The sequence below is a fragment of the Cenococcum geophilum genome (assembly GCF_001692895.1).
Source record: "Cenococcum geophilum 1.58 unplaced genomic scaffold K441scaffold_5, whole genome shotgun sequence".
Classification (NCBI taxonomy): domain Eukaryota; kingdom Fungi; phylum Ascomycota; class Dothideomycetes; order Gloniales; family Gloniaceae; genus Cenococcum; species Cenococcum geophilum.
Genome location: NW_027137563.1, coordinates 79,023 through 91,229, shown reverse-complemented (window position 1 = coordinate 91,229; position 12,207 = coordinate 79,023).

The window sequence follows — 12,207 nt, the reverse complement described above, 5'->3', positions numbered from 1 at the left end:
TATAGACCTAAAAGACTTACTAGGGGAATAAAGTGTTCAGCCTAAAGATTAAAAAGTTAACACTATAATTAAGAAGTAAGAAAACTTTAAGGATCTAATTATAAAACATAAATACTAAGAAACTATAGATAAGTTTAGAGTAAGAATCTTTATATAGTAAAAATAAGGACTAGATATAAGAGCTAGTATACTAGATTATATATAAGATAGAGCACTAATATAAAGAATTACTAATAGGTTAAGAGCAGGCATACTAAAAGTTAAGTAGCTTATTAAACTAGAAAATAAAGAGGACCTAAGGGTTTTAACTAGATTTAAAAAATAATATATAAAAGGCTATTATAATATAGTAATAAGTAGGAAGATTTCTATATATAGTTAGACGAGAAAGTTATTTAAAACCACTTAATTACGGAAAAAGCAATAAACTATATTAAGGGAGCCTTAATTATAATATTAAAGGATCTAAAGGAATAATTAGAGGACTAAAGAAGTAAGAGATATATCTTAGTACCTATAAATAAAGTTATAACGTTTAGATTAATATAATAAAGGTTTAAACTTAAGAATAAAAATAAGCTAAGAGTTAACCTAGGTTACCTAGTATATTATACCCTATTATAGATAGCTTATATAAATAATATATATAATATATATAAAGCACTAAAGGATAAATATTAAAAATACCCTATAAGGATATATTAGGCGCTAAATAAGTAATAGTATAGAAATACTAAGTATATATATAGCTGGCATCTAGTAGAAGTCTAGAAGTTAGGAAACTTAATACTTTAACTAAAAAGATTCTTTACGGAAAAATACTTAAATGGATAATAGTAGTGGGAATGCCTAGAGAATATATATCTATAGTATATTAAGAATAAAAAGTAAATAAAATATTAGCTAAAAAAAGAGCTAAATATATAAGGATCTAGTAGCTAATAGTTAGGAAAAGTAAAGGCCTATAGGACTAGAGGGAGCTAGTAGTAAAGCCTTAGACCCTTAAAGAAATTTAAGGATAATACTTAAATTTATAAGTTAAATAGTAAGATTAACAGTTTAAAGTATTAGTAGATAGTAGAGTAATAAGGAACTATATCTTACTAGTAGTAATTAAAAGGATAGGGCTACTATATAGGCAAAAAGAGCACCCTTATTTATTAGTTACGATTTTAGGAAATCTAATAGCCTATAGAGAAAGTATTATTAACCTTAAAATAGGACCTATTTAGATAACTATTTTAAAAAAAAAAAAATTAAAATGTCTTTTAATATATTACTATTAGGGAATAATAAGGTAGTATTAGGAATGCCTTAGTTATAGAAATATAATCTAAAGATTAATTAGATTATAGGTTAGGTTAATATTAAAGATACTTAATGCCGTAAAATGTAGTAATAGGCTAAGATAGTATAGTATTAAGTTAAAGTAATATATAAGGAAACCGAGAAAGGGTTAAGTTATATACTAAAGAGATACTATAAATACGGCAAAAAGCTATAGTCACTAAAAAGTGAAAAGCTATTAAAATACGCAGTATAGGACTATAAGATAGAATTAAAACTAGGAATAAATCTAAGGTTCTTTCTAATCTATAAGCTTACTAAGGAAGAAGGGAAAGCACTAAAAGAGTTTATCTAGAAAAACTTATAAAAGGGATATATTAGACTATTATAGTTATTAGCGGGATATCTAGTACTATTTATATTAAAAAAAATGGGAAATTTAGACTATATATTAACTATAAATAGTTAAATAGCATTACTAGGAAGGATAGGTATCTTTTACCCTTAATTAGCGAGATTTAAGATAGGATTAGTAATATATAAATCTTTATAAAGATAGATCTAAGATAGGCGTACTATTAGATAAGAATTAAGGAAGGTAATAAATAGAAGGTAGCCTTTAAGTTAAAGGAAGGACTATATAAGCTATTAGTTATATAATTTAGGCTTATAAACGCACTAGTAACGTTCTAAAAGCGTATTAATAATATATTAAGAGAATACTTAGATAAATTTATTATAGTATACCTTAATAATATTATTATCTACTTAATAAGTAAGGAAGAACACGGAGAATACATTAAATCGGTTTTAAGGAGACTATAAGAAGAATAAATACTAGTAGTAATTAAGAAATGCGAATTCTTTACTAAGAAGATAGATTTTATTAGATTTATTATTAAACTAGGCTAACTTAGTATAGATTTAAAGAAGATTAAGGCTATAGTAAATTAGTAAAAACTAGAGAACCTTATATAGTTAAGGTTATTTTTAGGGTTTTGTAATTACTGCAGAAGGTTTATAGCTTAATAGTTAAAGAATATTAAGCCGTTTATAAGGTTAATAAAGAAAGAAAAACCTTAGGTATAGAGAGAAGAATAAAGGAAACTATTTAAGGAGGTTAAGGAGTTATTTACTTAAGACCTAGTCCTTAAAATCTACTAACTAAAACTAAAGATAGTAGTTAAAATGGATGTATTAGACTTTATACTAGGGGTATACTTTCTATAGAAATATAAGGATAAATGGCACCTAGTAGCATACTATAGTTAGAAGATAATACTACTAGAACTAAACTATAATATCTATAATAAGGAGTTATTAGGTATAGTTATAGTACTTTAGAAATAAAGAGTATTCTTATAAGGTATAGAAAAGCTATTTATAGTTAAGATAGATTATAAGAACCTAATAGGGTTCCTAATAATAAAAGAACTTAATTAGAGATAAGTTAGATAGATAGAGATGCTTATAAAATACTATTTTAAGATTTAGTATACTAAGGGTATAGATAATACATAAGTAAATACTCTAAGTAAAAAGGCTAAACTATAAAATAATAAAAAGCTATTAGGGGCTTTACTATAAAAAGATATAAACGGTTTAATTAGATATAATTACCCAAAAATTATAGTAATAAAGGAAACTAGTTAGACCTATAAGTTACTAAAGAGTAATTAGTTATAAAAGATTTAAGATATATAAATAAAGGATCTAAACTTAAAATAATATAAAAATTAAAAAGTAATATATATGCTAAGAAACATTATAAAAGAATTTATTAAGTTATTTTATAAGGGATTAACTTAAGGATATAATAGAGCTATAGGCTTAGTATTAAGACTTTAAGAGAAGTATATTATTAATAGAATCTAAGAACTAGCGAGATAAGTTATAAAGGAATATTTAAATTATTAAAGGAATAAACTAGCAAGACATAAGCTATATAAAGGGCTATAACCTATTAAAATACTAGAGAGACTATAGGAGGTTATATTATAGAACTTTATTATAAAGTTACTAAAATTAAAAGATTCTATTACCAGATAAGATTATAACGTAATCTTAGTAATAATAGATAAGCTAATAAAGTAGGGATACTTTATAGCATGCACAGAAGAAATCTTAGCGGAAGATATCGCTAAAATCTATATTAAAGAAGTGTTTATAAGATATAGAGCACTAAATAAGATTATATTAGATAGAGATCTAAGATTTATAGTAGTATTTTAGGAGGTATTCTTAGCGGAATAAGGAATTTAAGTAGTAACTTCTACCGCATATTATCTGCAGACGGACAATTAGATAAAATGATTAAATTAAACACTAGAATAGTATCTAAGGCATTATATTAATTATATATAGAATAATTAGGTATTATTATTACTAGTTATATAGTTCGTATATAATATAACACCTTAAAAAGGAATAGATATATTACTATTTAAGGCAAATTACGGATACGAGCTAAGAATATTATTATTATTACTACGCTAGGTAAAGAAAATAAGTAGTATAGCTAAGTAAAGAATAGAGATACTAATAAATCTTTATATATACTTTACGGAAACAGTTAAGGTGGTATAGTAAAGAATAAAAAAGTACTATAATACTAAGAGATCTAAGGGACTAGATCTTAAGGAGGGAGATAAAGTATAGCTACTATATAAAATTTTTAAAAGTTAATAACTATTGGTTTTATAAGGTGATATTACGTATCTATAGGTTATAGGTAGTATAATAGTTGTTATTATTCTTAATTAAGGACAAAGGGCTTAAGGCTCTTCGCTACGCTAGTGTCGCGGCAATACGTAACAGCAACTTGCCTTACATAGCGGCAATTTGCCTTATTCCCAACACTAATAACTCTTCTTTTATAGTTGCTATTTATATACACTTATAGATTACTATTATATAAAGATACAAAGCTAAGGAAAAAAAGGAGAAAAGGAAAGGCGTTAGGGGTTAACGCAAAGATAAGTAGCCGCTAAGGCGCTAGTAGTAAGCGAGCTAATAGCGATTTTCTATACCGGGTATAGAAAATCCTAATTAGCTAGCTTAATAAATAGCATTGGTAGAACTCTATACCGCTACCTAAATTAATTAAGTATAGCGCTCTTAGCAAGAATCTAACTAATTAGATAACTTTAACTAGCGGTTAAAGTTTTATAAGATCTTAACTTCTTTAAGTTTCCCTCTTAACCTAACCTTTAACTTATATACGTAAAGTATTTATATTTATAAACGTCTCTAGTGCCTTATTTAGGCTTACCTTCGTTATTATATCTACTAGGTTATTTTAGCTATTAATTTATTAGATTTTAAAGAGTTCTTAATACTTATAGGATTGTTAAAGTACTATAATATTAATTATAAGGCGCTTCTCCTTTATAGTACTAAGCTTAACTAAACACTTATAAAGGGAATATAAGTCGGTGTATACGATTATAGGGATAATAGGAAGTTTAAGCTAATTTATAATTATCTTAAGGGTAGTTCTAATTATAATTGCTATATTAACTCCGCTAACTATTCTATATATCTTTAACGCTAGAACGCTTTAAGTAATACACTTACTTTTAGTTAAGCTCTAGTAAATAAGATTACTATAGATTATAAAGTTATTCTCTCTAGTAGATTTATTTATAATAATAATCTTATATCCTAGCTAATCCCCAACCGGCTCCAGCAGACCTCAGTGATATCACGGGCGAAATACCGGTGACTCGCCTACGGGTCAACAGCGACATGACAATAGAGGAAATAGCTAGAACTATTAGCCGCCTTTCAAACAATATAGTACTAGGACTAGATAGGATTCTAAATAAGGCCCTAAAAACCTATAGGCCACTTATAGCACCTTAGCTTATAGATATAGCTAGAGCATACTTTGCTATAGGCTACTACCCGCAACTTAGAAGATCTATAACGATGGTTATCCTATAAAAAGAAGGCAAAGCAGATTACTTAATCCCAGGAAGCTACCGCCCTATTGCCTTAAAAAACACCCTTAGCAAAATCTTAGAAAGGGTAATAGCAGAACACATAGTAGATATAGTAGAGGAACACGCCCTACTACTACAAAGCCAAATAGGGGCAAGAAAGAACCGCTTAATACTATCAGCACTTACGCTACTCGCTACCACTATTAAATCTATATAAGCGATGCGAAAGGACTTTATAGTATTAATACTTAGCCTAAATATTAGTAGTGCCTACGACAATATACCCCACAAGCGTCTCCTATATATCCTTAGGGCAAAGGGCTTCCTAAAATAGATTATATAATTTATCTAAGGGTTTATAGGCCAGAAAGAAACATTACTAGTCTTTAGCGGATACTAGAGCCCCCCTATTACAGTTACAACAGGAATACTATAAGGATTACCCCTCTTGCCTATACTCTTCCTTTTCTTTATAAGTAACCTACTTAACTCCTTTAAGAAAGGGGCAACCTAGGGGATAGGCTTTATTAATGATATAAACCTAATTATATACGGGCTAACAGCCGCAGAGAATTGCAGAACACTAAAGAAAGCCTATAACACTTATATAAAATAGGTAAGACATTATAGAGTCCAATTCTTACCAGAGAAATACTAGCTAATCTATTTTATAAGAAAACGCAACTAATCTACAGATCTTTAGTATATAATTCGCATTTAAGGCTTTAGGGGTTAACCAGTTTAGGGCCTAAGGGTACTAGAAGTATAGGTAGATAGCAAGCTTTAGTAGAGCGCATATGCGGCATAAGTGGCCTATAAAGGCCAAGCACAGTTTATTGCTTTATCTAGGATTGTTAATTCTATATAGGGTCTATGCTTTTAGAGGTTACGCCTACTATATACAGCAGTCGTCTGGCTAACCATAATATATAGATCCAGTATTTAGGCCATTAGAGAAACTAAGAAGGGCCCCCTAAAATTACTCCTTAAACTACTTTAAAAGGTCCAAATAGCCTGCCTCTAGAGTATTATAGGCGGGTATAAGCGAACGGCCACAGCACTGCTTAAAAAGAAATCTAATATTCCCCCCCTATAGTTATATATTAAAGCCGCTACAATATAAAAAATGCAAAATAAACGTAACTCTAATGTTATAAAGTATATTAAGACACGCCTAAGTAAACTATANAGGGACCCTAGGGTGCCCTATAGGAGAACAAACCAACAACCCTAAAGTAGGGAAGAGATATTAGAGAAATAAGTAAAGAAAGTAGAAGAAGAATAGTATTACTTTAGGGCCTAGGCCCATATAGAGGAGGAAGGGAGACGTATAAGAGGTTAGTAAAGATAATAGCAAGATAGAGAAAGGAGCTAAAGTAGAATACATAAGAACGCTGGGAAACTATCTACTATAATGTAATACTGGTTGGACTAACGCTAGAGAGGTAAATAGAAGTTAAAGGTATAGAGGCTAACTTAGATAAGATGAACCTAAGCTATAATATAGTTAATGCTATAGGGGGTAAATACCTAAGGGCTCTAAGAAGGCCTAATAAAGGTAGAAAATATAATAGCAACACTCTTAAGAACAGGGGTAATAGGACTAAAAGATTGGCTTTACTAGGTAAGTATCCTAGTAGGTAGCCTAAGATATAAATGTAGCTAGCTAAAACAGACACCAAAATACGTAATACTGCTATACCCCCTACGCACTAATTAAGAAATAATGCTCTTAGCAGCTAGCATAGAGAACTATAATACACTGCTCTTAATATAAAAAGGCCTTAAGGCGGTTACCTAGTGGCTTATTAGTTAAAATNTNCTAAATTAGTTCTGGGTTGTAAGGGAAATNGTAATAGAAGGNAAGGGGGCNAGNAGNAGGTGCCCCCTAGTAACTCTANAGTAGTAGAGTAANAGTTTNTNATACTAGCGCGTCCGTAGGCTTGTTACGGCAGNAGTGGTTCCTAANGAGGTTAAATAGTAAGGTAGTAGAGCACTATAGGCGACTTGTAGGCGCTAAGTAGGCGAGTCCTAAAAGGCGGGGAGATGGATCACGGGGTTTTCTTATTTTTCTTAAATAGAGTTTTCTCCCTATATGTAAATAAGGAGTAGTCCGCGTGGGCCCAATAGGGATCCAAATCGGACGTTAAGCAATAAATTATTATTATTATTATATCCTAGCTAAGAGCTAAAATCTTTATTATTTATAAACGATCTATTAATAAATATAAAGAGCTTAGCGGTAGGAAGATTAATAGGTATATAGAGTAGTCCCTAATTAAGATAGTTTATTTACTAGAAAAGACGTTTATTTAGGGCAAGAACGTTATCCTTAGTTAGTTTCTAGTATTAGGTGGTAATAAAGAGATTAAATAAAGCCTTAGGTTAATAGATAGAAGTAATATATACTCCGCAAGCGCGTTACTCCATATATCCTTACTTTAGAGAATTAGCGTTAATAACGTTAATCTTCTTATCTTGGCCCTTCTAGCGTAAAGTAATAGAATCCTTATTTAGGGAAAGGATGCATCTATTAAAAAGTAATAGTATTATTAAATTAAGCTTTTCCTTTAGCTTTACTATAAGATTTGCCTTTACTAGCTTATCTTCTTTAAGAGCTAAGAATTGGTCGTCTTCTAAGATAATTATATTATTAGTTTATATACCAATAATTCTAAATAGGGTTCCCATAGTTGCGATAAGGAAGTATAAATTAAATATAGAAGTAGTTATTAAGAGCTTCTCTTTATAGTACTTACTATAGGTAGCCCACTAATAAGTTCCTACCTTTACAATTCTATATAGTGGCTTAAGCACAACCATAATTATATCTTTAGGATATTAGTAGCGAATTTACTCTAAAAGGTATACTAGTATTAAGTGCTAAAGGTACGTCTCTAATTAGGTATAGGCCTAAGTAATATCTCATAAATAAACCGCTATTCCGTTCTTTATTAAGGAGGGAGCTAGTATAATAATAATTCGCTAACTAGCTTATTAAATTATAGGAGATTATATAAGAATTACCTCCTTACTATTATTGTTATAGCCTTAAATAATAAGCCTTAAATTCTTAAATAGGGCGTTAATAGCTTTGCCCTTAATCTTATTAACTATTCTTAACTTAAAGATGTAAACTCTATTAAACTTAGTAAGGTTATACTTCTTAAATTTAAAAACTCCTCTTATAATAAAACTATTAATCTCCTACTTATTAGATGCTTAGAAAGGAACTCTAGGGGTTATAATATAACCTTTCTTTTAGAGCTGTTTTACGAGCTTAAAGTTAGCCTTCTCCTTAGCTGTTATAAAGGCTATTAATAACTTAACTCTATTCTTAATGGCGGCAATAAATTACTCTTTAAAATTAATAAGATATTAGCAATTTTATAATCCCTTTAGGCGACCTCTACCGCATTATAGTTACGGAACCTCTACTATAATTATATTAGAATTATAGTCGCCTTCTAGAGTACATTAATTATGGTTCTCCTTTAGGGCATCCTATAAAGGCTTAAAACTATTATCTTTATAGTAAAGCTTAATAACNNTTAAATNGAATTAAGTAGGTNTATAAGGNATNTAAATAGTNNAAGTTTAACTATTAATTNTAATAAGTTAATATAGGCCTAACTATCCTCCCTTTTTACGCTATACGCGTACCTTAGACTAAAGTAGTAGATTAAGTATAATTAAGGTATTTAGGCCATTTCTTATTCCTAATACGTCGTTGACCTAGTATGTGGCGTAAAGACGTTATACCTCCTTCGTTACCTTATAAATAGCCTTAGCTTATTATATAATAGAGGGAAATAGTAGAGAATTATTAGTTATTTAAGGGTAGGCGCTAAAGACTAGTAACGTAGGTATAAGTCTATCTAGGCCAGCGGAATTATTAATAGCTTTAATAGCTATTTATAAGATAAGCTTTTTACTAGTATCCTCTAGTTTTAAAGAAATAATCTTATATACGCGGCGTAATAGTATATAATATTGTTTTACTTTTCTAATACTATTATATACCTTAATAGGGACTTCCTTAACCCTAATTGCTATTGCCTTTATCTATTATTAAAACTCTATAGATAAGAAGTTCTTTTCTATATTATAGACGATTTAATTAGGGGGTCCTAGGTAGACATTAATCTAGTATAATTAAAGGGTATTTTATGCGTTCCTAGCTAATATATTCTTTAAAAAAACGTACGGCTTAAAAGAAGGTTAAAAAGTTAATAACTTAAAGTACTAGCTTACCGCTAAGATATATAACGTTAACAATAATATAGAAGTTAAAGTTATAGTTATCTTTAAGGGTAAACTTAAATCGGCTAGGGGACTTCTAGTTTATTTAGTAGTAATAGTAGTATTTTATAAGATGCTTAATTACCTTAACCTTAACTTTATAGCCTACTTACTAAAGAACCCTAAGTAATTAATAAACGGATAGGTGGCTAAAACAATAGTGTAGTTAATGTAGCTCTAGCTTGGTTAAGTAACTCTAAGCAACGCTCCTTTTTAGCTATTAAAGGAGCAACTAAGGGTAACCCTACTTGCATACAACGGGTACCTAATTATCTCCCTAAACGAGTATATTCTTAAGGTTATCGAGCTTAATACTTAATTTATCTATATTACGGATGTAGAATAGAAATAGGGTATTTATAGGAATAATATAGAACGTAATATACCCTAAGGGAGTTTAGACCCTAATTATACTAAGGGAAATTATAGTGCCCTTTCTAAAATGAATTATATATTAGCCTGCCGTTAATTAGTTAATCTAAATAAAGCTATTAAGCTACTAAAAAGCTTAAACTTAAGGTTCTTTTACTATAGATACTTCTACGGCTCTAGTATCTAGCATAATACCATAAAAGATGTTTACTGAGTATTTATTATTAAAGGAGAATATAGAATTTTCCTTTAGCTTATTAAAGATATCTAACTTTATAACAGAATGGAGCGTAAATTAGTTATTAAGAATAGCAACGGTTTATATACTATTTACCTTACTATACTTAGTAAAGTATTAGTTAGGAGAGTAGTTCTTAATTTTTATATCTATAAGGAGTTATTTAGCCTTATTAACCTTATCCTTAAAGTCTTCTACGCCTTTATATTAAACTAGAAAGCTTTAGAAGTAGGCTATAATAACCTTATAATTTCTAATATTTCTTATACTCTATTAAAACTTATTATATACCTCCTTTCGCTTATTAAGAGAGTGCCTAATTAACTAGTAATTTAGCTTCTTATAAATATAGCACTTTTTTTAATAGTTACTCTAAAATAAACTTCTATAAGGACCTCTACGATTACTTTATAGTTAATATTAATTATACCCTTTACTATATCCCTAACTCCGGCCACTATATATTTAATTAGTCTAGTTATAATTATATTAGTTTAGAATCCTAGTTTAAATAGGGTTTTTAGTATAAAATTATTAGGATTCTTATATTTATATTATAGTACCTATAGCAGAGCGTAGTTTAATATATACTCCTTTAAATATATCTATAGGTTTATATAGCGCTAAATTACACTTAGGAACGCTATAGTAGGCTAAGATAACCTAGTCCCTTAAACTATTCTTATTTTAGTAAGTTTTAGTAAAACTATATTAGATTTTCTGGAGTTTATTAAAGAGTAATTAAAGATACTCTAGACAAGTCTTTATTAGGTTAAAAGTAATAACTCTCTAAAATATAGTCTCCCGCTATTTAGACATATAGAGTTAGCAATTTTTATTAGTCTTAAAGTAGGCTTTAGTAAGCTAAAGTATTATATTAAAGCTATAGTTTCTACCTATAATATAGTTATAATAGAATGTTACTACCTGTCGCTTTAATATAATAGAGAAAGCGTAATAGAACTAGTAGCGTTAAATTCTAACCTTATTATAACAGTTATAAAAGACCTATAGTTTTACTCTAAATATATTATATAATTCTCCTCTAAACTTCTTCTCTTTATTTAAATATACCTTTATTAGATTTGTAACTTCTTAAGATAAAGGCTTACCGGTTAGCTAGAGTAAAGAAGCTAAAAGTAATAAAGATAGAGAAAAAGTACCTTTAGGTAAGAAAGCACCTCTAGGTAGGAGAGTACCCCTAGGTAAAAGAGTAGCGTTCTAAAGGTTTTATTCTAAATTAAAGTTGCCTTTTAAAGAATATAGGTTAGTTTTAGGTTTTTATAGTTAACGTATAATCTTAGCTTCCGTCTATACTAGTTCTTCTATACTAATAATAATAGCCTAAATATTGCTAGTAATTGGGTTACTGTTCTTAGCAATATATACCCTATTCCTATAAAGAAAGTCTTAAAAATCCTAAACAATATTAATATTGCTAAGTGCCTAGGTATTAGCGGTCTATCCTATAAAATCCTCCCTAAAATATTCCCATAGCTATAAATTGGCGTAGTATTTACTTTAGTAAAATATAATATAATATAGGAGAAAGCTATTAACTTATTTTACGGTATAAGTTGTTATATTAAAGGTAAATTTATCCTAATTTTTATTAATAAGTTTCGCGTATAAAGCTACCCCTAGTAATAAGGAGTCTTCCTAGTTATTTAAGGTAGGCGTAGCCATGTTTTTAGGGGGAGGGAAGTATTATTAGGGTAGGGATTGTTGTTTAGTACGCGTTCGTTATTTAGTACGCGTTTATTATTTAGTACGCGTTTATAACATATATTTACGATTATAGGGCTTAGGACTAGTTTTAGCCTTAAATTACAAAGACTTATAAAGCGTGTTATTCTATGTAATAGACGCAAAAATCTATAATCTAAGAAAGGCTTAGGACTAGTTCTGGCCTTTAAATCCTTAGATTTATAGAAGAGTTCTATTTAAGGTTTAGGACTAGTTCTAACTTTAAAAAACAACTTCCTTTAGCACAAGTAGCACTAGTACAGTAGCTCGTCTCTTCTTAGTAGAATACCTAGCTATTCTATAGTATAACAGTAAAGT